Source organism: Dendrobates tinctorius, unplaced genomic scaffold, assembly GCF_039654945.1.
Source record: "Dendrobates tinctorius isolate UK_male_01 unplaced genomic scaffold, ASM3965494v1 ptg000010l, whole genome shotgun sequence".
Lineage (NCBI taxonomy): Eukaryota > Metazoa > Chordata > Amphibia > Anura > Dendrobatidae > Dendrobates > Dendrobates tinctorius.
In genome coordinates this window covers 5,429,349-5,457,163 of record NW_027361678.1, presented here as the reverse complement: position 1 = coordinate 5,457,163, position 27,815 = coordinate 5,429,349, and positions in this window count along the sequence as shown.

The window sequence follows — 27,815 nt, the reverse complement described above, 5'->3', positions numbered from 1 at the left end:
CAAAATGTTGCAAAATATACTACAAGTTAAAGTTAACCTGACCTATGTGAAGGTAAAGTTAATGTTTGTAAAGTATTGTTGCCAGTGTGCTGCCACACTGCTCGTGAAAGCTAAAGGTGAATAGTTCTTAAATATGTGTTACACCATGCTTGTTAAACTGTTTTAATAAACAAGGGATTGTATAACTAACTAAACATTAGTGCGCATTCTTTTCTCCATTGAAGTGAATGGGACAAAAGTTACAAAACCACACACAACCTGTACACAGATATACTAGTATTTTCAGAAAAAAGCAATGCCCTTCTAATCCCGGACAAACCCTTTAACATGTCAAGATCCCACATACGGTGATGAGTGAATGTTCCAAAATTTAAAATTTGTTCAAAAAATTTAATTTGCATCCAATTCATTCAAGTCAAATATAATTTACATTACTGTACTCACCTAGCCTTCACCAGTCTTCTTCAGTCCAGTCACTGGTGGGCCATCTTCTGAGTTTTCTGTGCTTACTTAGCCACATCACTAAATCGCACAATTCTCTTCAAGACCTAGTCAGCATGATAGATGCCAAACATGTTGAGTGTTTGAAAGCAACAAAGATACTCGGTGCTGAAGATGCTGAGCTTCGGTAAGATGTCTAAAATGCCAGGTGCTGGAAGGTGTTAAGAGCTCATTTTCTGCTCCACCAGCTGGGAGTTCTCCTTCCATTTTCCCTCTGGTGGTGACAGGAGGTAGTGAGGTTGGTTTAATTGGTAATGGTCTGCCACCTGACGAGGAGGATAATGATTGGATCTCTGGAGTATCAGACTGGATATTAGACAGCCAACGCCCTATCCTGTTGCTGGTGATTCAGTCTGCTTCTCAGGCCTTGGAATCATAGAATCATAGAATCATAGAATCGTAGAGTTGGAAGGGACCTCCTGGGCCATCTGGTCCAACCCCCTGCTCAAAGCAGGATTCGCTAAATCATCCCAGTCAGATGTCTGGCCAGCCTCTGTTTGAAGACTTCCATTGAAGGAGAACTCACCACTTCTCGTGGCAGCCTGTTCCACTCATTGATCACTCTAACTGTCAAAAAGTTTTTTCTAATATCTAATCTGTGTCTCCTCCCATTCAGTTTCATCCCATTGCTTCTAGTCTTTCCTTGTGCAAATGAGAATAAAGTTGATCCTTCTACAATGTGACAGCCCTTTAGATATTTGTAGACAGCAATTAAGTCTCCTCTCAGTCTTCTCTTTTGCAAACTAAACATTCCCAAATCCTGCAACCTTTCCTCATAAGACAGGGTTTGCAGACCGGTCACCATTCTGGTCGCTCTTTTCTGAACTTGCTCCAGTTTGTTGATGTCTTTTTTAAAATGTGGTGCCCAAAACTGGACACAATATTCCAGATGAGGTCTGACCAAAGAGGAGTAGAGGGAAATAATGACTTCACGTGATCTAGACTGTATGCTTCTGTTAATACATCCTAGAACTGCATTTGCCTTTTTTGCTGCTGCATCACACTGTTGACTCATATTCAGTCTGTGATCTATTAGTATACCCAAGTCTTTTTCACATGTGCTGTCACTTAGCCCTATTCCTCCCATTCTATATATGCTTTTTTCATTTTTATTGCCCAGATGTAGTACTTTGCATTTCTCCCTGTTAAAAACCATTCTGTTAGTTACTGCCCACTTCTCCAGTTTATTTAAATCTTTTTGAATCCTCTCTCTCTTCTCTAGTATTAGCTATCCCTCCTAGCTTTGTGTCATCAGCAAATTTAATCAGTTTACCCTCAATTCCTTCATCTAAATCGTTGATAAAGATGTTGAACAATACAGGGCCCAGGACAGAGCCCTGTGGTACCCCACTTGAGACATTCTTCCAACTGGATGTGCAGCCATTTACGACCACTCTTTGGGTCCGATCACTAAGCCAGCTATGAATCCACCTAACAGTTGCCTTGTCCATTCCATACTTAGTCATTTTTTCAATAAGGATTGTATGAGAGACTTTGTCAAATGCTTTGCTGAAGTCAAGATATACTATATCTACAGCATTTCCTTCAGCTCTGCTCCAGTCTTCTCAAGTTAAGTTTGTTTTTGCTAATGTTCACACTTGCTCTTGTTGGTCAACTCAGTTTTTGTGTGGTCAGCCAGCCTGGCTGGGCTGTGCTGAATTTCCACTCTTATTTATCTGTATTTGCCAATTTGCCTTTTTGTCCTTTATTAGATTGGCCTCTTTTTTGTTCTGTCTCAGAATATTTCAGAGTGCTGATATAGTGGGAGAAGTCTAGTGACTTCAGGGTTAATTTTGTTATCAGAAGTGTTGGACATTATTTTGAGTAGGGTTTTTTGGCAGATTGCAGACATTATCTTTCCTTTCCTGTCCTTTCAAGTTAGTTTGGCCCCATCGTTTGCTCAGCCTATTTTTCTGCCTGTGTTTGTGTTTTCATCTTGCTTCACAGTCAATACATGTGGGGGGCTGTCTTTCCTTTGGGGTCTGCTCTGGGGGAGTTAGTTTTCCTCTTTTCTTACTTTAGGCTTATTTAGCTCTCCGGTTGTGACGAGGCATCCAGGACCATCGTAGGCATGCTCCACGACTGCTGCTAGTTGTGTGTTAAGATCAGGGATCTGCAATCTGCATAGTTACCAACCTCTCTGGTTTTCTGAGACTTAGCGTGTGTTGCTTTTTCTCTCCTCGGTGACCCATTCATAACAGGAAGGTGTTGGGTGTCAGAAAACGCTGAAGATACCAAATGCTGAAAGATACTGAATATGATGTACGCTGACAGACACTGAAGATGCTGGAAGACATTGAAGATACTTGATGCAAGAGGATGTTGAAGATGTTGGGTGCTGAAGGCATGGGAAGACACCAAAGATGCCAGGTGTTGGAAAACCTTGAAGATGCCAGGCGCCAAAATGCTGATTGTGCTGGTTGCTGAAAGACACTGACGGTACTGGAATATGCTGAAGATGCCATGCACTGGAAGATGCTGAAGACACATGGCACCAGAAGATGCAGGGCACTGAAATATGCTGAAGATTGTCCATTGCAGGCCTTACAAATGACTGAACCATTCTGGGGCTGTGTGGTGGGGCAGTTAAGAATCTAGTGAGTATTTTTTTTTAATGTTTAACCCCTTCTCTGTCCTTTATCATCCAGCAAAATTGCAGACAGATGACATTTTGCTAGATTTGAGCAAATTGAGTAAAAAAAAAAGCAAACAATTTCATTCACCTCTACGCAATTTGCTTATCTCTGCCCCCATACAGTTTTAGCCTACACATGACTTGCTAGAGATTATTTAAGCTATATTTTTATTAATAGTGGTTCAACCCACAAGATGGCTGTGGCGCTGTGTGTAGGCGATGTTGCAAAAATAATGTAATAATGTGGAAAGGCGGTTATTAAAATGTACACAACAATTATGATCTCTTTTAAATTGCATTGTTTATGTGGCTTTTATGTGGAAGTAACACAGGAGTTTAGAGGACAAGGCTCAGCATGTAATCACTTCTTACATTGTACTAATCACATAATTGCACGGTCAGTTACAAGGTAATTGTGGAATTATATTTTCATTAAAATGTATCCATCTCTGTAATTATTCATGATCACATGCAAATCAGCCAACAACCAAATTTAACTCACTTATTGCCTGGAGCATCAGTTGGACATTAATGGGGTATTCCTATTTTACAATGTTATGGCATATCATCAGGACATGTCCTAAAATTCTGATTGATGGAAGTCCAACCACTGAAATCCTTGCCTTCACAAGCGCAAAGTAGGGCATTGAAGGGCAACCAAGTTAAGTTGGAGAATAAATGGATTGTAGTACTTATTATTAATTTAATAAAGGCCTTAGTCTACAAGATCAGACATCAAGGACTATTAAAGCGGTTGTCCCTAGTTACAACTTATCACATACTGGCCGATTTTTGCCGGCAATGTTCTGGGAGATGTAGTGGTGAGCAAGATATTTGCAAATAACCGCACACCTTATCAGGGGACATCCCTTCCCCTACATCCATGTCCCTGACCTCCGAATGTGCCATTGGACACTGCAAAAGTAATAAGCTGCTTGCAGTGCCTTCATGATCATTAGAATGAGTGTCCCAAGTCTCCCGTTTGAATGGAGCCATGGTCGGGCTTGTGCACTGCCACTCCACTTAAAGTCCATCGGACTGATAGCGACAGCCAATTAGAGGTGTTCCACTGCCGCTCTAATCACATAGAGTCTGGATCAATAGGAGCCAAAGTGTTGGGACCCACAACAATCATGAACTTATCACTTGTCTTGTGGATTAAGTTTTTGGACAACCGCTTTGAATTAGAAAAATAGAGCATGTTTAGTGGTTCAGGTTAGCCTCATCAGAGTAGCCAAATTTGTATAATACAGGCAGCCCATTTCAGGTTAGCCTTATCCCCACTTTAATAAATGATAACAGGGATGTGGCCTCCACATGTATTGCAATATTAGCAAACTAGTAGGTTAAAAATTTACTGAAGCACAGGAAATGGGACAAGTGTACCAAGATCTCCTATTGTGGGGGACTAGGAGTGTGGTCATGTCAAGAATCACCAGAAATGCTATTATGTACATTTTATTTTTTTTACATTTTGTACACCACTGCTTCCCTGCGGATGCCAGCGTGCTGGCGAAACATATCAGAGGGCTTTAATGTCCTGAGCTTTAATAATAAACTATCACTACTGTTTAATGAGAGATAAATACATATGACAGCATAAAGAGCTGGGTAGCAATAACAACATATTTAAAATACTCAAAAATGGTCAAAAATAACCAATCCAGCTCATTGTAAGGACAGTGCAGGACACACTGCAGATATAATTATAAAACAGAAAAGACAAGCAATGCAAAAAGTCCAAAATTCACATAGTTAAAAATTCAAATCTTTATTACTATTCCAGGTGAGAAACATATGTGGCTAAAAAAGTGACACATGAGCTGACAACAGCGTGATAGTCATAATGCTCACAAGTACGTAACGTCAAGAAATATGACTAAAGCCTGATCATGAGAATAATTAGAACAGGCTTCCGCTCTTGCCACTTCCGCCCGCGGTCTGGCGCTTGACGTTACGGGGCCCCGTGTATTCGTCAGCGTCAGCTGTGTTGGCGGTTGGGGCCGGGGGGCTTGGCTGTACTACCCAGCGCTATTGGCTTACATTTTTTGAGGTGCTTATAAATAGCTTTCACTCCAGCATATTCACACGCCCCCTGAGGAAGGAACTTTTTTCCGAAACGCGCGTCGGGGTCAGCAGTGTGTGGTGTACAGCGCTCCCTTATCCTGGTATGTGTTTTACTCAGTTACTTTGTTCATATGGATCTCAAGTTTGCATATCATTAACTTGTACTGGTCAGCTGGGGACCTTTACCTATACTTGTTTTAAATGCTGGTCATTTAGTTATTACTTGCGACCATATGAATACTGTTCTAATTATTCTCATGATCAGGCTTTAGTCATATTTCTTGACGTTACGTACTTGTGAGCATTATGTACTATCACGCTGTTGTCAGCACATGTGTCACTTTTTTAGCCACATATGTTTCTCACCTGGAATATTAATAAAGATTTGAATTTTTAACTCTATGATTTTTGGACTTTTTGCATTTCTTGTCTTTTCTGGTTTATGTTTAATGAGAGAGATGCACTAGAAGCTGCAGCTATTAGTGATCTTTTATACATAATGTAGGTTAATAGTCAATTGTGGTGTATTATGTTTATCCTAAGAATTTCGTAGTGACCAATAGAATTAAGGATGTCTGTATGTAGCCCCATATAGGAGAGTACAGTACATTTCTCTCCGGTGGCTCTGGGCTAGTGCTAACTAATTTGTATATGAATGGAAAATAACTGTATTAATTCCTGAATACATGAAAAGAAAGAGCAAATGGGTTAGTCTGCGCTGCTGTGAAAGAATGGAAGATTCCAATCCAGTAGTATGTGGTTTATTTGTCAACGGGTTTCAAAGTATACAACCTCATCATCAGGACATCCATGATCGTGGTTTTCCTGATGAAGAAGTTGTATAATTTGAAACGCATTGACGAATAAATCATTTACTACTGGATTGGCATCTTTCATTCTTTCATGGCAGCGCAGACTAACCAGTTTGCTCTTTCTTTTTATGTATTTATCTCCTTGTTGGTCTTCAAAAGCCTTAAGCGTTATCTGTGATGGTGTGCACACAACCCAACCAGGTGAGCACAATTTGTGCATTGCTACCCAGATAAGCCCCTATTTTGCGCTTTGTCTCTATCCAATTTGCTACTTCTCGTATTAATTGATGCAAGCATTTGTGAATATAACAGGAATTATTTTTCAGCAATTAATTTGCCTTATTTTTGCTTACATATTGGAAATAGTATACTGCAAATAACTCAAAATACATTTACAGGCTATCGGAACCTTTGACATGGAAAAAAATATTTTTACATATCACAGAGGTTACCTTTTGTTATTAATACCGCAATAAACTGCAGTCTTCAATCCTTCATATATTTTCTGATTGTTGTTATGCGGGTTCCATGTTAACAAAGTTTTTTTTTTTTTCATTGTGGGAGTGCACCTACTTCACTTGCTTTAATGGAGCAGTACAGCTTCTATCCTGTACTTATTTCATCTCCATCTGCTTTCCTCCTTATCTATAGCCTGTTTTTCCACTCTCCATAAAGCCTTAAATAACTCTTCACTGCAGAACTGTGTACAATCTTCACCCTCTGTCATTTTGCTATCTCTAACATCAAGATAAAGGAGGAGGGAGAAGAGTGCTGTCAGAACCAGAAGCTTGAACAAGGATTTGTAAGGGTATGTGCACTCGTTGTGGATTCTGCTGCGGATCCGCATTGGATTTGGCCCTGCGGATCCGCAGCAGTTCCGCAGACATTGTACAGTACAATGTTAGCAGTGCACATGCTGCAAATTTTTCCGCGCGGATTTGCTGCAGTTTTAAATCCGCAGCATGTCAATTCTTTCTGCGGATTCCGCAGCGGTTTGACACCTGTTCCATTGTCCAGGTGACAATCCGCAGGGGAAAACCGCTGGCAAATCCGCAGGAAAACTGCAGGTCACTTTACCTGCGGTTTTACCTGCAAATCTGCGCTGAAAAGTCCGCAGGTGAATCCGTAGCGTGTGCATTCACCCTAGCATTTTTGCACTTCACTCAGCTAGATAAAGAACTCACAGACTGTAGAAGCAAAAGTTTAGAACATTTTTAATGAAGACTATTTAGAAAGTTGCTTAAGGGAGTTGAACTTTTTCATAAAACTTTTGCTTGCTGGCTGAGGTACTTATGAAAAACAAACAAACTGCACACTACTCATCTTACCAGGTCCAGGGCTATGTCTGCAGCATTGTCCCGATCTTTGCTGCTTTGCTGTAGCAGTGATGTCACATTAACAGTGCTGCAGCCAATCACTCAGTTTATTGGCTTGTGCAGTCTAAATCTGCAAAGCTGCTGAGCTCCATGATTGGCTGCAGCATCATCAAAACAATGTCACCACTGCAGCCTATACACAATCGCCTGAGCAGCACTGGAGGAACAGCGCTGAATAGTAAGTAAAGTGTGGTTTTGAACTGAGTTGGCAGGAAAAAGTTTTCTGAAATAAGACAATCCCTTTAACTTTGCATTTAGAAAGCAGCTGAACAATAAAAAAAATCTGTGTAAAGGTATACATAGCCTTTAATGGGCCTGATCAAGAAAGTCCTACAATTCAATGGTATTTCTTATGATAATCAGGGTTGGTTGCATTAAAGTGATTGTCCAGGAATAAGTAATTATTTTACTATGAGCCAAAAATATAACAGGAAGGTTAGCAACTACCTGCATGTTCAACCCAGCGCCAGCTCAGAGTGATCACCGACCACGCCTGCCGGCGATTCAGCTGCTCAACAGCAACAGATCAACTCTTCTTCTTAGGGCGGCTCTGTTGATGGGATGTGACTGCTGCACTTATGCAGAGTGGATGAGAAGCCGAAGCCCTGTCGATGTGATGTCAGCGGAAGACGCAGAATTTTCGACACAGATGTCAGAGATTGGCGTCGGGCAGGATAGTTAGGTAGTTAGCAATTACCAGCCTATTAGTTCTTAGGCCCACAGTAAAAAAGATATTATAGTCCTGGATAAAAGCTTTAGGGACTTGGAGCCTATGGGGACCTAAAAAATCCTCTGCCACATGGGGAGACATCAGTATTATGGCGTGTAACATTTGCACATGGTAGAGATTTTTCATTAGGTCTCAGAATCTTATAGTGATGACACAGGGGCCAAGTCACAACATAGAGTCAAACTCTCCGATCCGATCGACAAAGTGAGTAAAACACGTATTTTCAGTCAAATGTAGAAAATGTTCTTGTTTGCCCCATAGGCAGGCGCTGATATTATGTGATGTGGTGTAATAGATTAACTCAGTGAAAGAACAGCCTCAATGGAAATCAAAATAATTTTATTTGCACAAAAACTGAGAAGATTTCTCAAGCTTGACCATTTTTTTGGCAGGCACCTTGGACAGAAACACCTGCATCTGTTCATGGTCTGAATTTCTGGGCCTTGGTTGCTATGGTAACCGGGCACACGAGAAGCAAATATAGGCAAGATTACGAATGGCAAACATTTGTTTATTTGTCGATGCCGCAGGAAAAAAAAAAGTCAGTGTAACTGTTTTAAAGGGCCTCCGTAATGTGCGTCAAGCTTCAATGCTCCACTGAAAAAAATGAAACCCGGTCTGCTCTCTCTCCGAGGGACGAGTCACAATATCTGTCAATCAGCTGCCACTTCTCAGTCAACTCAAAGCAGCATTATCAAAGGAAAAATCCAAGAAAGCTCACCGCTAACGTTATCTCCGCAAAGATACATTTGATTTGACATGAAAGTGTTTGCTTTACGGAGAGGCAAATACGCTACTTCATCAGAGAGCCTAAGCTGCCGCCATTGCCTCTGATCACACATTCCTACAAGCCCACAAACATTGGGGCTGACCTGCTCCCGTGCCCTTTGCTTTCAATACCAACATACAGGGAACAGCTGGAATCGACAAATCTGAATCTACTTTCTAAATCTTAAATCTAGGAGCAGTCATAGTGGCAAACAAAATCAGGGTTGTTTCAAAGCGTTGATTGGCCCCATAGGACTGTACATTGTATACCCTGCCGTGTAGACATTCACTTCGTATACACCATAAAGCCCTAAACAGTGTATGGAAACCACAGATGCCCCTGAAGCTCCTGCAGCAAATGTCATCACGGTGCCACCTAAAAATGTCCTCCAGTGTCGCAGCTATAGATTACTCCTTACAGTGCTTTAGCTGCTCCTCAGATTGTAAGCTACTGGTGCAACTTTGCAGTGCCCCAGATAACCATAACCCAATTTTTTCTCATGTCCTCTTTAGCTGCAGCGGGAAGTTGAAGCTTTTCATTAGCTCAAGAGCCACAACCTGGGGAACACAGAAAATCTTAATAACCCAGGTTCTGCTCTCCTCCTTCATTGATGTGACACACATCAAGCATGATATGGCTATCATCAAATGGTGTATGTGAAAAATATGGGTATGGACCTAACTAGAGGAGTAAGGGCCTAATAGAAAACTTTTGAATTGAACGGTCCCACTCAATACCCCTTCCTGATGCTTATCAAGACCAGGACCTTTTCTATTACAGTGGCTGCCCACTTTGAATGAAATAGGTCCACATTTACACATCTGTCCTGAGTATTCCAGGCTCCACTTTATTCCCATTTGCCTGCTACCCTCAGTTGTGCTCCATATTGGGTATTGCAAATTGCCAGGAGTGGATCACTGACATCATCTCCCTAGGTCTATTTAAGGCTCATAGAGACTCACAACCATATATTGATATTGAGACTCTAGACTTCTATGTTTGGCGTGTGTGGACTTCTGTGCATACTGTGCTTTTACTAGCTTCCATCCCTGCTAGACTCCACTTCATTTTTCCTGCTGCTCCTTAGATTCCTGAATGTGTCATGAGTCATTGCTTCCCACGTACATTCCTACTTGCTGCATCAATGCCAGGGGTCCATGTGTCCATCCGAACCTAAGGCTTGGAGGATCCACCTCACCTGGTGAGCCTAACGTCCGCCTTTCTGCAGGAGTCATCTGCATTGTGCCAGTCACTTCCTCTGACTGTACCCCTTTACTCACCTCCTTGCTCTTCAGCATCGGGTCTTCCTACGTTGTGCCAGCCACCCAAGTAGAACATTTCTTCTTTCCTACCCGGCAGCCTGGTTCCCACTTCAGCATCAGGCCTTCCTCTGGTGTGCCAGCCACCCAAGTAGGACACTTCTTCTTCTTTCCTACCCGGCAGCCTGGTCCCCACCATTATGGCGAGTTCACTACAGTTGTGTGGCGCCCCCAGGAGTATGGCCGCCACAGTGGCTTTGCCTTCCTCCAGGGGAGGGTAATGCCAGGCTTGGAGGCAATGATGGGTCTCTCTCGCAGTCAATCCATACATGCAGCACAGTTCCACTCCAGGCCACCAGGGGGAACTCTGAACCAGGAATTGAGGGGAGGTGTGCCCTCTGAGGGCCAAGAGGAAGGAGTGGTCAGATAGTCTGTGGAGGGTGAAGTGTGCAGACGTGTGGAACGAAGCTGGAGGTTGAGCTAGGAAGGAGAGCTCCCTCAGCTGAGAGCGCACAAACTGGAGCCTGGTCTCCACGGCTGTATGGATACTAACGGTCCTACAGCAGATACCAGAGGAGTAGGAGGCTGTAAATGCCCTACTCCCATCTAAGACTTGAGGCACAACAGCAGCTTGAATAGAGAGCCAGGACTAAAGAGGAGTCCCCGAGAGAGGCTACAGCTGTCTGCCATGCAAGTGAGGTTCTTGGGAACATCTGACAGGAGGAACTTCAGAGTAAGGCTAGTTTCACATTAGCGTTTATGGCCGCAGCGTTGGGCTGCGCACGGCCGCCCTAAGCCCCGCCCCTGCAGCGCCTCCGCCGGTAGTTCCGCCTACGGACGTATGACGCTGCATGCGTCCTGCGTCCCCTATCTTTAGCACTGGGGACGCAGGCCGTGCGCAGTATGCGTTTGGCGGCGCATGTGTCCTTGCGACCAGCGCCAAGCGCAACAGGTTGCAATTTGGTGCGCTCGGCGCAGAGTCAAAAGGACGCATGTGCCGCCAAACGCATACTGCGCACGGCCTGCGTCCCCAGTGCTAAAGATAGGGGACGCAGGACGCATGCAGCGTCATGCATCCGTAGGCGGAGCTACCGGCGGATGCGCGGCAGGGGGCGGGGCTTAGCGGTGGCCATGCGCAGCCCGATGCTGCGGCCATAAACGCTAATGTGAAACTAGCCTAACTAAGTACTGGAGTGTTTCACACCACAAGACACTAGGAAGGAGACTGCACAGCCCGTCTGTGAGAGAGAATCCCTGAGTTGCTTCCAGGCTAGCCTGCTCCAAAACCATCTGTAATCAGGACCCTGGACTGCAGTTATCAAGTAAAGGTACCGAAATTGCACCCCCCTGTGTCTTGTCTGCTTCCTACCCTTACGGCACTGCTACATCACCGTGCCAACCACTGCTACACTGCCCTGGGACATTAGCCCTGCCTGTGGAGGGCTATACCATCACTGCTGCACCACACCATCTGTCCCAGCGGAGCTGTCTGCAGTGTCGGCTTAACATCTCCCTTGCCGAACACCACAGGTGGCGTCACGAACTATTCCATCCCATTAACTACATCTCCCATTACTTGGGCATCCAGGGCCACGGACCAGGTCACTGCTGCTGTGACACATCCCCCTGACACTGTCCCAGTACCGAGTACCCCACAGCCCTGGGAGGGCGACCCAATTTGGCATCATGAACAGGATGACGAGACCCGATGCCATCAGGTCCTGTGTGCCATAGACTGTGATTGTGATTGTGAACTGTGTGAAATTGGCGCCAGTTGCCGCCATTGCCGCGCTGCTTGGCGCGCGCGGGAAGAAAGAGGCGGGTCTTCGTGGGCGGAGCCTGCCGCAGAGCGCGAAGAAGTGAAGTGTCGTGCGGGAAGAGAGTACAGCGCGCGAGAGGAGGAGGAGCTGAGGCCTACAGCCCGGAGAGTTGGGCCTGCGAAGCGGCCGCCGGTGAGCTCCCGCAGCCCCCGGCCCTGGCTAACGTTAACTGGGGGGGAGAGAATGTCTGCGCTACAAGCCAATGTAGCGGCGGATGCCGTTGCTAACCCCGCGGTACCGCCAGGAGGAGCACCCGCCGCAGCGGTCCCCATAATGCCACTATCCATGCCCTACATCCCGGGAGCGGCCTGGCTACCGCAGTACTCGGGTTAGTCACACACCCTGGGTGAATTTAAAGAGAGACTGTGCAGTTTGTTTAAAGTCTACCCTCTGTCTGAAAGCCAGAAAGTAAATATCCTGATTGGACAGCTAACGGGTGCAGTGCTAAGAGAAGTGAAAGCCTGGCAGGACACTGATAAAGAGACTGTTGCAAAGGTCCTGGCCAAACTGAAGAGCACCTTTGACACCCGACTGCAGCTGAAATCAAGATGAGGTTCTATGGCTGTAAACAGAAGGCGCAGGACAGTATCAGGGACTATGCTCTCAACCTGCAGGAGGCGCTGCGAGCAGTCAAGCAAGTTGATCCTGACAGCGTAAAGGAAGAAGATAAACTGTTAAAGGAGCAGTTCATTGAAGGACTCCTGTCCAGGACACACAGAGAACAGTTGCGTATCATAACCTTGCAAAACCGTGATCTGGACTTTGCTGAATTTAAGGACAGGGCTATTCGAGTACTGCAGGAATCCAATGACAGCCGTCCAGCACCCCCTAGGCACCTAGCGATCACCTACCATCAGGAAGCCCCATCTTTCCCTTCCATCCCTGTGGAGGCTGATGCCCAAACGCTGGATAAAGATCCCACTGAGGAGCTGCATCTTCAGGTCCAGGAGTTGACCAAAGGAATGGCTGCACTCACCAAAATCGTGCAGTCCCTGCAAGTGTCCTCCAAAGACAAGATCCAGCTTGCTTCCAGTCCAGAGGATGTCACGTGGCTCCGGAGGAGGAGAACCCCGCCATTTCGAGGAAGGAACAACAATCGCTATGACCAGTATGGACGTCCCATCTGTCGTCGCTGTCACAAGGCAGGCCACCTTGCAAGATATTGTCCTTTAAACGAGCAACCCCTGGGGCAGAGGGCCAAGCCCCAGGAGTAGGATCCCCAGGCCCAAGGAACTGGAGAGCCAAGTATGTGGGAGGGAGACCAATCCTTCCTGTGGTGATTGACGGCATCCCTGTGAACGCTTTGCTGGACACTGGCTCCCAGGTGACCACGATGCCGTACATTCTGTACAAGAGATATTGGGCTGATTCAGAGCTTACCCGTGGCCCAACTGATGAACTGACAGTAGTTGCTAGTAATGGTCAGTCTTTACCGCAGATAGGATGTAAAGAAATTATTGTCAAAGTGGGACGGGTAGAGCTGAAATCTCAGGGCCTGATAGTTGTTAATATTGATCGACGTGAATGTAATCCCATGATGACTCTTGGTACAAATGTAATTGAAAACTGTCTGTCCGAGGTTATTGTCTTGTTGCAACAGGTGGCTGAGACTGCTGGTTCCGGAGAACAACGAGTCCTGCAGAAGGAGATCCGAGCCCTGATGCAAAGACAACAGGTGGAACTCTCTGGCGGAGAGATTGGCAGCGTCAGAGTGAGTGATGCCTTCCGCATTGTAATACCCCCCAGATGTGAAATGTTGGTTTGGTGTCGGGCAGCTATAGGTCTTAGAGTGAGAGATTACCAGGCATTGGTAGAACCAGTATACTCCGACAGCAGGCCCACTGTCCTGACAGCCAGAGGGGTGGTTGATGTAAAAAAAGGGAGAGTACCTGTACGCCTTTTGAATTGTGGGGAAGAGGAAGCCACAATACCTCGGTACACCACAGTTGCTAACAGGGCCGGACTGGGACTAAAATTCAGCCCTGGCATTTGAAGTTACACAGGCCCACTAGTCACATGGTAACTATATAATATCTTTGTACACTTGTAGTTTACAAGAAGTGAGAGGAGATTAACACGACTATATAACATGTAGTCACAGCTGTGCCCAGTATTTCAGCTCAGTCCTATTTATTGCTTTTAGGTACAGTACTCCTCCCAAATCTCTGTACCCTTTTGTATGCATGATTACAGAATTCCTGGCAGAACTGCTCTCTATTGGGAAACCAGACCCCCTGGTCATAGCCGCCCCTATCATACCTCCCAACTTTTGAAGAAGGGAAAGATGTACAAAGACTGCGGCGCGCAACGCCCAGCCCTGGCCACGCCCAGCCACACCCATTTCACAACTAGTCACACCCATGTCCACACCTAATCGCACCCATTTAGCACTGCTGATCACACTGACTGGTACTGAGGGCACAGTGGCTGACATTATGGGCACACTGACTGGCACTAAGGAAGAGAGAAAACAGAGAGAGAGAGAAAAAAGAAAACAGAGAGAGCGAGAAAGAAAGGGGAAAGAAAGAAAGAAAGAACAGTGAGAGACAAAGAAAGAACAGTGAGAGACAGAGAAAGAACAGAGAGAGAAAGAAAGAGGGGAAAGAAAGAACAGAGAGAGACAGAGAAAGAACAGAGAGAGAAAGAAAGAAGTAAAGAAAAGAAAGAAAGAACAGAGAGAAAGAGAGGAAAGAAAAAGAAAGAAAGAGGGGAAATAAAGAACAGAGATAGAGAGAGGAAAGAAAAAGAAAGAAAGAGGGGAAGAAAGAACAGAGAGAGAGAAAAAAGAAAGAACAGAGAGAGACAGAGAGAAAGAAAGAAGTAAAGAAAAGAAAGAAAGAACAGAGCGAAAGAGAGGAAAGAAAAAGAAAGAAAGAGGGGAAGAAAGAACAGAGAGTGAAAAAAGAAAGATTAGAGAGAGAAAGAAAGAACAGAGAGAGAAAGAAAGAACAGAGAGAGAAAGAAAATGAGGGAAAGACAGAACAGAGAATGAAAGAACAGAGAAAGAAAAAGAGAGAAAGAAATAAAGAAAGATTCTACAAAGATACTATAGCAGCCCGGCTCCCATTGTAGTGCCCACCTGAGCCTCCCGGTGCAGGACTTATCATGATCCGCTCACATGGCCGGCATCCCCGATTCCAAGGCGATCCTGCTGTCTGCGCTGACGGAGGAGGACACGGTGATGGATCTGAAGCATTCCTGGTTCCGTCACAATCTCCTCAAGAAATTATCTCATTTCCCGTCAGCTTCCAGCATATCACTTCAGGTGGAACGTCATGTGTGTGTTTTAAAATGCTCCTCGGGGCTCCGCTGTGTACTCCTGTGTCCGTGGGAAAAACCTGCTTTGTATGCTTTGTACACACTTGGCTCCGCTCCGTACATCCCGTACACATATGGCTCCACTTCATACACACACGGCTCCACTCCGACCACCTCGTACACGCGTGGCTCCTCTCCGTACACCTCATACACGCGCGGCTCCTCTCCGTACACCTCGTACACACGGCTCCACTCCGTACACGCGTGGCTCCGCTCCGTACACCTCGTACACGCGTGGCTCCGCTCCGTACACCTCGTACACGCGTGGCTCCGCTCCGTACACCTCGTACACACATGGCTCCTCTCCGTACACCTCGTACACACACGGCTCCTCTCCATACACCTCGTACACACGGCTCCGCTCCGTACACCTCGTACACACGGCTCCTCTCCGTACACCTCGTACACACGCGGCTCCGCTCCGTACACCTCGTACACACGGCTCCGCTCCGCACACCTCGTACACACGGCTCCGCTCCTTACACCTCGTACACACGGCTCCGCTCCTTACACCTCGTACACACGGCTCCGCTCCGTACACCCCGTAAACACGCGGCTCCGCTCCGTACACCTCGTACACACGGCTCCGCTCCGTACACCCCGTACACACGCGGCTCCGCTCCGTACACCTCGTACACACGGCTCCGCTCCGTACACCTCGTACATACGCGGCTCTGCCCCGTACACCTCGTACACACGGCTCCGCTCCGTACACCTCGTACACACGGCTCCACTCCGTACACGCGTGGCTCCGCTCCGTACACCTCGTACACACACGGCTCCTCTCCGTACACCTCGTACACACACGGCTCCTCTCCATACACCTTGTACACACGGCTCCGCTCCGTACACCTCGTACACACGGCTCCTCTCCGTACACCTCGTACACACGCGGCTCCGCTCCGCACACCTCGTACACACGGCTCCACTCCGCACACCTCGTACACACGGCTCCGCTCCATACACCTCGTACACACGGCTCCGCTCCATACACCCCGTAAACACGCGGCTCCGCTCCGTACACCTCGTACACACGGCTCCGCTCCGTACACCGCATACACACGCGGCTCCGCTCCGTACACCTCGTACACACGGCTCCGCTCCGTACACCTCGTACACACGCGGCTCCGCTCCGTACACCTCGTACACACGGCTCCGCTCCGTACACCTCGTACACACGGCTCCGCTCCGTACACCTCGTACACCCACGGCTCCACTCCGTACACCTCGTACACATGGCTCCTCTCCGTACACCTCGCACACACACGGCTCCTCTCCGTACACCTCGTACACCCACGGCTCCGCTCCGTACACCTCGTACACACACGGCTCCGCTCCGTACACCTCGTACACACGGCTCCTCTCCGTACACCTCGCACACACACGGCTCCTCTCCGTACACCTCGTACACCCACGGCTCCGCTCCGTACACCTCGTACACCCACGGCTCCGCTCCGTACACCTCGTACACCCACGGCTCCGCTCCGTACACCTCGTACACACACGGCTCCGCTCCGTACACCTCGTACACACACGGCTCCGCTCCGTACACCTCGTACACACACGGCTCCGCTCCGTACACCTCGTACACACACGGCTCCGCTCCGTACACCTCGTACACACACGGCTCCGCTCCGTACAAATCGTACACACACGGCTCCGCTCCGTACACCTCATACACACACGGCTCCTCTCCGTACACCTCGTACACACACGGCTCTGCTCCGTACACCTCGTACACACACGGCTCCGCTCCGTACACCTCATACACACACAGCTCTGCTACATCCACACTGTAAATCCTGACCCCACACATACTTACCTCAACCAGCACCATGACAACAGCAAAGCAGAGTCTTGCAGACGGTAGAGGCAAGGCTGAGCGCACAGGACCTGTGATGAGGTCACAGGAGGGGCGGAGTCAGGGGTGACATGATCGGGGGTCTGGACAAAGGCTCCTGATCATGTGACCCCCTGACTCCTCCCCTCCTGTGACCTCATCACAGGTCCTGCGAACAGAGCGAGCAGGCAAGCGAGTGTGACACTGTGAGTGGGGGCGGGGGGGTCTCATGCTAAGGCGAGGATGGGGTGCGTGGGGGGGCGTGGCGTCTTATCTCCCTGCAGTGCGGGAGGAACTTGAAACTATCACTGCCATGCCCGCAGAAGGCCGGCGGCAGGAGCCACAGTGGCCGCAGCAGCTGGCAAGCGGCCAGATGATCGGGCGCTGCCGCCCGCGGCCCACGTGACAGCGGCCCAGCGGGAAAATGCCCGGTTGGTTATATTGCCAATCCGGGCCTGGTTGCTAAGCTGCTCACTGTTAATAACAACTCTTTGCAGGCAGCAGAACCCTTGGCCTCATCTGATCAGGTGGAGGACAATGGCTCTGTGAAGCAGCCAGATGAGTGGTGTCTGCAACTGCAGGTGGGAACTGACTCTACACCTTCATACCAGAAAAATGGGGTTTACAGAGTGACACAAGAGTATGAGCAGGTATTCAGTAAACACCCACTAGATTTTGGGCAGGCAAAGGGGGTTCAACATCATATCCCCACGGGAGACCATCCACCCATAAAGGAGAGGTACAGACCTATACCCCCAACACAGTACCAGTGTGCTAAGAGTATGTTGAGGGAGATGAAGGAGGCAGGGGTCATCAGAGACAAGTTGTAGCCCCTGGGCAGCTCCAATAGTGTTTGTAAAGAAAAAGGATGGTACCATGAGAATGTGTGTTGATTACAGGAAAATTAACAGCATTACACATAAAGATGCCTACCCATTACCTAGAATTGAGGAATCATTGGCTGCACTTAAAACTGCTAATTACTTTTCCACCTTGGATCTCACCAGTGGGTATTGGCAGGTTCCCGTGGCAGAGGCAGACAAGGAGAAAACAGCATTTACCACTCCAATGGGTCTCTGTGAGTTCAATTATATGCCATTTGGGCTCTGCACTGCTCCAGGAACATTTCAACGGCTGATGGAGTGCTGCCTGGGACATATGAACTTTGAGACGGTCCTGTTGTACCTGGATGATGTCATTGTTTTCTCCAAAACCTATGAAGATTATCTGGAGCACCTGGCGGAAGTGTTTGAAGCTTTATCCAATTTTGGCCTGAAGGTGAAGCCCTCCAAGTGCCACCTCCTGAAGCCCAAGGTGCAGTACCTCGGTCATGTGGTCAGTGCAGAAGGTGTGGCACCAGATCACGATAAGGTCACAGTCATCCGGGACTGGCCGAAGCCCAGCAACCTCCATGAAGTGCGCCAATTCCTTGGACTGGTAGGCTACTACCGAAGATTCATCAACGGCTTTACTGAAATAGCCGCCCCTATGCAAAACCACCTGGTAAGGCAGTCCAAGAAGTCCAAACAGAAAAATTCCACCTCCGAATGGACTGAAGAGTTGAGAGATCCTTCACCCGGTTGAAGATGGCTCTCACAGGAGACAAAGTTCTGGCCTACCCAGATTATGACAAACCCTTTGTGCTGTACACAGATGCCAGCAACGTGGGACTAGGAGCAGTACTTTCACAGGTACAGAACGGGAAAGAAAGAGTGATCTCCTATGCCAGCAGGAAGCTGCGCCGCACTGAAAAGAACCCTGATAATTACAGTTCTTTCAAGCTGGAGTTCCTTGCCATAGTCTGGGCTGTCACCGAAAGGTTCAAGCATTACCTAGCCTCCACCAAGTTCACTATCTTCACGGATAACAACCCGTTGACGCATTTGGATACTGCAAAACTGGGTGCACTGGAACAACGATGGATGGCTCGGCTATCGAACTATGAGTTTACCATCAAGTACCAGGCACGGCACAAGAATGCCAATGCTGATGCGCTGTCCAGAATGCCTAACCTACCAGATGCTGGAGAAAACCCTGAGGCTCTTGAAGAGATAGAGCTACCTCCCTTCCACTGGCCACTTGCGGCCCAGTGTGCTCAAGGAGTGAGAAACAGATGGTCTGGCTTGAAGGAGGTCACCCTGAACCCATTTCCCCATCATGATTGGGCAGAAACGCAAGATGGTGACCCTGCAGTCCGCCTCGTAAAGGAGCTGCTGACACGAGCTGACTCACGTTCAGAGTCGGATGCTCCTGAAGAAACTCAGCAGTTGTGGAAGGAGAGAGGCCGGCTGTTCATTTATGAAGGGAAGCTGTGTCGGAGGAGTATCAATGCCCGCACTCATGAGCTGGTCTGGCAGGTGATAGTCCCAAAGAGAGAGGCATCAATGGTCCTGGAAGCATACCACAATGGAGCTGGACACTTCGGATGGAAGAAGTTGGAAGTATTGCTCTGAGAAAGGTTCTACTGGCTTGGTATGAGGAAAGCCATTGAGAGGTGGTGCTGGGAGTGTGGACAGTGTAACCTGCGCAGAAAGGATCGAGACAGCCAGAGAGCTCCCCTCCAGCCGATCATCACCAAACAGCACCTTGAGTTGGTAGCCTTGGACCATGTGAAGCTGGTTCCAAGTCGGTCAGGCTACATCTATGCTCTTACCATTGTGGACCACTACTCAAGATTCCTGGTAGTTGTGCCTGTCAAAGATCAGACAGCCAGGACAGCAGCCAGAGCATTCCAGCAGCACTTCTGTAGACCACATGGGTATCCTGAAAGAGTGCTGACAGATCAAGGTCCAGCTTTCGAGGCAGAAGTGTTCCAAGAATTCTGTAACCTGTATGGTTGTAAGAAGATTCGGACAATGCCGTATCACCCACAGACCAATGGCATGTGCGAGAAGATGAACCAGGTGGTGATTGACCTCCTGAAGACTTTGAGCCTACTTAATGAGAGCAAGACCTGGTAAGCTGCCAATTGACTTGGACATGGGAGTCCTGACACCTGAAGTGTCGTCCCCAGATGCTGATTGGGACACGGAGAGGCAGCAGCAGTACAGAAGAGTTCAAGAATGTGTGGAGAAGAGTCTGGCCCAGGCAAGGCAGAAGCAGGAGAAGCTTCACAATCAAAATGCACCTGCTGCTCCTTTGTTGCCTGGAGAACAGGTCTTGAAAAGAAAGAGAAGATTGCACAAATTGGATGATCAGTAGGAAGCTGAACCTTATACCATTCTGCCCTCGAACTTTGATAATACTAAGGTATGCCTTGTGAGTAAAGATGGAGGAGAGACCTCAGCAGCGGTATCGAGAGATCATTTGAAGTTGTGTCCTGACCAGTTGAAAGAAAGGAAAGAGGAACCAGATAACATCCAACCCATAGTTGAAGAAGAGAAGGTCAGCACAGTGCTTGGAAAATTCCCTGCGAATTGGACTAGAGTGAACGATGCTATAGTTGTGCCAGTGTTACTGTTTCCCTAATCGGTAGCACAGGGAGATGTGACTCAAGAGAATCAGGAAAATCGGGTAGCAGATGCCACACCAGCAGTGGAGCCAGAGAACCCTCGCCCTGCCAGTGGTGAACCTGTTGTACCTTTGGTGAGTCTAAGAAGTCACAGTCAGTCTAGTATCCCTGTGTTACATAGAACCCCCAGTAGTGTATCCAGTACATTACCCACTGCACCAGTCTTACGCAGGTCTACCTGCTCCACACAAGGCATACTACCAGTTAGATACCGCATATAAAGTAATGTAATTGTTTAAATTTTGTAAATATGTAACTGTTCTTCAAGCTTTTGTGCCTACAGGTAACCTGTAAGAGTTCCCTTGGAGTTTTCTTGTTTTCTTTATGGACACTGAACCACAGGACTTGTGTGTGGTCAAAAACTTTTAACATTTGCTCAGGAATGGACCATGGACATTGATGCTGGACTTATCATCATAGGACCATTTGTGAGTTCTTGTTTTTTGTACATTTTTCCCTTTTTCAAATCTTGTACAAATTATTTTTGTTCAATTGTTTATATGTTATTCATGTTTTCTTTTGTTCAGCCCAGGAGTGCTGACTTGCACTAGGGGGGAATGTGGTGCCCCCAGGAATATGGCCGCCACAGTGGCTTTGCCTTCCTCAAGGGGAGGGTAATGCCAGGCTTGGAGGCAATGATGGGTCTCTCTCGTAGTCAATCCATACATGCAACACAGTTCCACTCCAGGCCACCAGGGGGAACTCTGAACCAGGATTGAGGGGAGGGGTGCCCTCTGAGGGCCAAGAGGAAGGAGTGGTCAGATAGTCTGCGGAGGGTGAAGTGTGCAGACGTGTGGAACGAAGCTGGAGGTTGAGCTAGGAAGGAGAGTTCTCTCAGCTGAGAGCGCACAGACTGGAGCCTGGTCTCCACGGCTGTATGGATACTAACGGTCCTACAGCAGATACCAGAGGAGTAGGAGGCTGTAAATGCCCTACTCCCATCTAAGACTTGAGGCACAACAGCAGCTTGAATAGAGAGCCAGGACTAAAGAGGAGTCCCCGAGAGAGGCTACAGCTGTCTGCTGTGCAAGTGAGGTTCTTGGGAACATCTGACAGGAGGAACTTCAGAGTAACTAAGTAATGGAGTGCTTCACACAACAAGACGCTAGGAAGGAGACTGCACAGCCCGTCTGCGAGAGAGAATCCCTGAGTTGCTTCCAGGCTAGCCTGCTCCAATACCATCTGTAATCAGGACCCTGGACTGCAGTTATCAAGTAAAGGTACCGAAATTGCACCCCGCTGTGTCTTGTCTGCTTCCTACCCTTACAGCACTGCTACATCACCGTGCCAACCACCGCTACACTGCCCTGGGACATTAGCCCTGCCTGTGGAGGGCTATACCATCACTGCTGCACCACACCATCTGTCCCAGCAGAGCTGTCTGCAGCGTCGGCTTAACATCTCCCTTGCCGGACACCACAAGTGGAGTCACGAACTATTCCATTCCATTAACTACATCTCCCATTACTTGGGCACCCAGGCCACGGACCGGGTCAGTGCTGCTGTGACACATCCCCCTGACACCGGCCTGGTACCGAGTACCCCACAGCCCTGGGAAGGCGACCCCATTTCAGTGGCAGTGATGTTAATAGTGTAGTTTATATGGATAGTTCGTGATGCCACCCTTGGTGTTTGGCAAGTAAGATGTTGAGCCAACGCTGCATGCAGATCCACTGGGACTGATGGTGTGGTGCAGCAAAGATAGTGTAGCTCCCCACAGGTGGAGCTGTAGTCCCAGGGCAGTGTAGGTGCAATGGATGAGGAGAGGCGCAGAATGGTATAGATGCTGGTACCCAGATGTAGCGGTGCTGAAGGTGTTAGCGGCGAGTGAATGGAGGACACCAGGGCGTGCAGTTTCAAAGCTTTACTCACAGTTCGTGGTACCCACTGGTGCCTGCCTCCGTGCCGTGTCCTCCGGGGTAGAGACTCAATCAACCTCCTGGGCAAGTCAGGGTTCTCCTCTCCAACACTCCGCCAACATGTGCCTTTCCTGAACGACTCCTCTATTGCGCCTTTTAGTGTGAAGAACTCCAGTACTGTGGTTACTCTGAAGTTCCTCCTGTCAGATGTTCCTAGAACCTCACTTGTATGACAGACAGCTGTAGCCCGATCAGGGACCTCCTGGCTCCCGGCTCTCTATCCATGTTGCTGTTGTGTCCCAAGTCTTAGATGGGAGTAGTGCATTTACAGCCAACTACTCCACCGGTGTCTGCTGCAGAACCATACGTGTCCATACAACCTCGGGGACCGGGCCCTGGCCTTGCGCTGAGAACCTATAGGCAGGCTTCCTCTTCCAACCCACAACTCCTCTCTGTTCTCCTACTCCTTCGTTCCGCGCTGTTCCTTCTCTCTCTTATGGAAGCTTAGATTGCAGTTCTATGTCTTTCTCCTTCTCTTCTCTTTCCCACGCCAGCTGGCTCAGATCACTGAGGCAGCTGCAGCACTCTTTCTAAACTGAACTCAAACTGAACACAAAACTAACTTCAGAACTGAACTCCTCTCGCCTGACCTCCCGTCAGACTGACCTGCAATTCTAAACCTTCCCACTCTTTTATATGGATCTCCACTCCACCCACCTCCCAGCACATCTCGTGTTACGAAGCAAGGAATCACCAGAGGTGCTCTGCTACCCTCTAAGCATGAGCCGCAATGTGATCAGTGCTGAACTATCCTGTGTGCGAGATGCGAGTGTTGGAGTGTGGAAAGGAGTTCCCCACCAACTAGGTAAGTTGGGCACTACACCTTAGGAGAAGGTGCAGTACCTCTGTGGGGACTGAGCCTCAGGGGCGCCACAGTTGCTACATCTATTATTTGGTCCCAAGTGTAGATATGTTGCTACCTCCACCTCTTCAGTCTCTCCAGCTCTACAAGTCCAGGGGTTTTCCACCATTCTGTGTCTACATTTACTGTCACTTACTACATTCACCTGTTATATGTTACCTGCTAGCTGTTATACCGCAGGGCGGTAGACGTGGGCGAAGCACTTGTCTTCAGCTCTCCATCACATTACATAAAAGTGTGGCTCCTTGCTGGGTGTGTGGACTTGTGCTGTGAGGGCACTACACCCATAAAGGCCGCATGTAGCTGATATTGTGGGCTTGCCAGGACCAGATGTGTCACAGTTCAATGAGGGAAACCACCATTCCAAAATAAACTCTTTATTGAACTGAAGCTTGATAAGGGTTGTATACAAGGGATAGAAGGTACAAAGTCTTATGGATGTTTCTTTCACAGTATGAAGCTTTTTACCACACATAATCCTTCCTCTGCAATATACTCCAGGGCTCTCTGTCCACTGTTTCTCCCTACTTCGTCACAACCCAGATTTAACGCTACAGTCCTCATTCTTGAATCTCTGCAGTACCGCTTCCTATTTCTTCCACTACTGGCGCATTGGATCTCCAGCACTGGGACCCTTCACTAGTCCCCATCTCACAATCCTGCTTACAAGTTCAAGTTCTTGTGGCTAGGTGTCCTCTCCTAGGACCTGACTCCAGAAGACCACTCTGTGTTTTTGTCACATTTCTTCAGCATCTTGCTATCCCTCCTGCTCGGTCTCTTCTCACTTAGGGTCACCCTTTTAAGCGGCAGTGCTCGCTCTGCACTCCAATTTCCAAGAATTCTTTTCCAGCCGGAAAACGTGACCCTCCCTAAACACTATGCCCCCCCACAATGGGTTAGTCCCAAACATTTACTATATCTTACGCTATCGTTAAATCTCTACATATATATCACATCCTACATTATACATTATCAACATTACCTATAACACTGCTACATACTATGCATGTTATACTTCACATTGTTATACTATTACATACTATCTTACATTACTACACACTATACAGGAATAGAATACATTACAATTCACATTACACAATATTTACATAAGACACATAACATAGTGCACATAACGAGATTGGAGTCTTCAGGGGTAGGAACGCGACAGTCATTGTACACTATACTTACTGTACATTTATACACTGACAAAGTGTGAGCCCTTGTAGACAATTTACTGACAACACCAAAGGGGCTTTCTGATCTTTTGGAAATTCCTGTACAATGGGAAAAAAATAGTTAGGTATTCACCTTTTTAATTTCCTCCTCATAACTACTTACAGTTCCATGATCCCCTGTGGGTCCTTGCTTACTTGGCTGCAGCGATGGATATCAGTAATGCAGCGCTTGGTTTGGTTTCCAAACTTCACAACCTTCAGGTAATGTCATGGATGTGTTGGATGCTACAGACAGTTACTCTGCATCAGGCTGCCGAAGGTCTCTGTGTTTGGCATTGCAGACACCTTCTTAATCTTTCTGACTTCTGGACCCAGTGGCAACCTCCCTCTGGCTTTAATTGACACACCTGGACCTGGGTGTTTATAGACTCCCAGTCTGCTTCAGTGAGTCACCAGTCTTATTCACATTTTCCCTTGTGCAAGCTTGGAGCTATAGCTGTTGGTTTACTTCCTCTCTGGTGCTGTTGGAGGACGTTTGGTGATACCTCTCTGAGTCTGCTCAAGATAAGTTGCTTCCCCCTTGTTTGTTTCTCTTCTTCTCTTTAGTGTACAGTGAGGACTGACCAGTGCTCATCCCCCACCCTCCCTATCCAGGGCCTAGCGCTAGGGATATTCAGGGTTTAGGTTCCTGCTCTGCGATTGGTGTGGAACCAATATAGGGACAGTAGGGGAGGCAGGGTGCTATTAGATCTGCCTAGAGGTCTCTACTCCCCCTTTCCCTAGCATTTGGGCTTCCTTCCCCTCATCTTGAACTTAGTCTTTCTCCACTGCGTGTGACAGGTAAGCCTTTGTGTACAAGACACAAAGTAGAAAATTTCCCACATAGCCACAGCCCATTCAGGTCATGCACCCTCCACACTACAGGAGGGTTTGGGAAGATTCAATGGCACCATGGAGATTTGTGAGATCTTCTGGGAATCATGAATGTTTCCCTTTTTCTCGAAAGTCTCAGAAGTCATGGCATATCCTAGCAATATGCAGCCATAATCTGCTAAGTCAATGGTTGTCTGAATGTGGGGACTCTTAATGCTCATGATGTACAGTTGTGCTCAAAAGTTTACATACCCCAGCAGAATTTTTGCTTTCTTGGCCTTTTTTCAGAGAATATGAAAAGCACCAAAACTTTTTCTTCACTCATGGTTAGTGTTTGGGTGAAGCCATTTACTGTCAAACTACTGTGTTTTATATTTTTAAATCATAATGACATCCCAAAACATCCAAATGAACCTGATCAAAAGTTTACATACCCCATTTCTTAATACCGTGTATTGCCTCCCTCTAACATCAATGACAGATTGAAGTCTTTTGTGGTAGTTATGGATGAGGTTCTTTATTTTCTAAGATGGTAAAGCTACCCACTCTTCTTGGCAAAAAGCCTCCAGTTCCTGTAAATTCCTCGGCTGTCTAGCAAGAACTGCGTGCTTCAGATCTCCCCAGAGTGGCTCAATGATATTGAGGTCAGGAGACTAAGATGGCCACTCCAGAACCTTCACTTTGTTCTGCTGTAGTCAATGACAGGTCGACTTGGCCTTGTGTTTTGGGTCATTTTCATGTTGGAACGTCCAAGTACATCTCATGCGCAGCAGTATTTGCTGATAACGTGCTGCATTCATCTTTCCTTCAACTTTGACCGTTTCCTGTGCCATTGCAGCTCAGGCATCCCCAAAACATCAGCGATCCACCTCTGTGCTTTGCAGTAGGAATGGTGTTTCTTTGATTATAGGCCTTGTTGACCTCTCCAAATGTAATGTTTATGGTTGTGGCCAAAAAGTTTAATTTTTGTCTCATCACTCCAAATTATTTTATTCCAGAAGTTTTGAGGCTTGTCTCTGTGCTTATTGTAGGTGAGATACTTTGTGGCATTTGCATAGTAATGGCTTTCTTCTGGCAACTCGATCATGCAGCCCATTTTTTTCAAATGCCTCCTAATTGTGCATCTTGAAACAGCTAGATTTCAGAGAGTCCAGTATTTCAGCTGATGTTATTTGTGGGTTTTTCTTTGCATCCCAAAATATCACGATGACCCGTCCTGTGTGACGCCACCTGCAGACCGGTAACTAAAACAACAAGATGCGGCATGTGATACTGTCCTGTGTGACACGGCCCGCCGGCCGGTAACTAAAACAACAAGACATGGGGAAAGGGGAAACAGTTACAACGGTGGGCCCTGCGATAGGGAGAGGGGACATGGAGACCTCCTGCACTCCCCTGAGTCAGTGTCCCTAACGCTCCTAACGTTCCCTATGCCGGTTCCGCACCGGGCGCCGATCAGGAACCTGTCGCCCTAGCACACCCTACACCTATCCCTAGCTAGGGAGCTGGGTGGCGCAGGCACTGGCCCCACCGCTTTACTAATACACACTAAGGAAAAACACAAACAGGGAAACACCACTTAGCTTTACTTTGTTGCACTTCCTCCTGGCAACAGAGTCCACCACCAGAATGCAGCTCTCCTCCTGAATCGCTGCCACCAAGCTCTGTCAGAGCTACAAGGAAATCTCCTATGACTCCTTCCACACCAGGACTAAGACAGTGCTGCAAAGAATGCTCTCCAGCTCCTTCCTCCACCAAGGATGGTTGAAATGAACACTATCACCATCACTGATTGCAACACCTGTGACTCTTTTATAGCAGAGCCAGAGCAATCACACCTGCATTATAATCATGTGCACTTAACTAAAGAAACCAGAGTGCAATGACGCTCACCACCACCGGGGGCAAACTTAGAACAAAAGACACCACAGTGCAATAATCCTAATGGTCACCGGGGGCAATAAAACAAACTTAAGCACAGCTTAAGAAAAAAAAAAGTTACCTGTGCTTTTTATCAGTCCTGATCCAGCATGGATCATGACACAAAATATTTTCCTGGCAGTTTTGGATGAAATTTTTGTTGATCTACCTGACCGTGGTTTTGTTTTTACAGAGCCCCTGATTTTCCATTTGTTAATCACAGTTTGAACGCTGCTGACTGGCATTATCAATTCCTTGAACATCTTTTTGTATCTCTTTCCTTTTTTATACAGTTCAACTACCTTTTCCCATAGATCCGTTGACAATTCTTTTGCTTTCTCCATGGACTCACAATTCAGAAACGTCAGTGGCTGGATGACAGATGCAAGAGTCTGTCTGGATCCCAGAAACTCACTCAGCTTTTATGC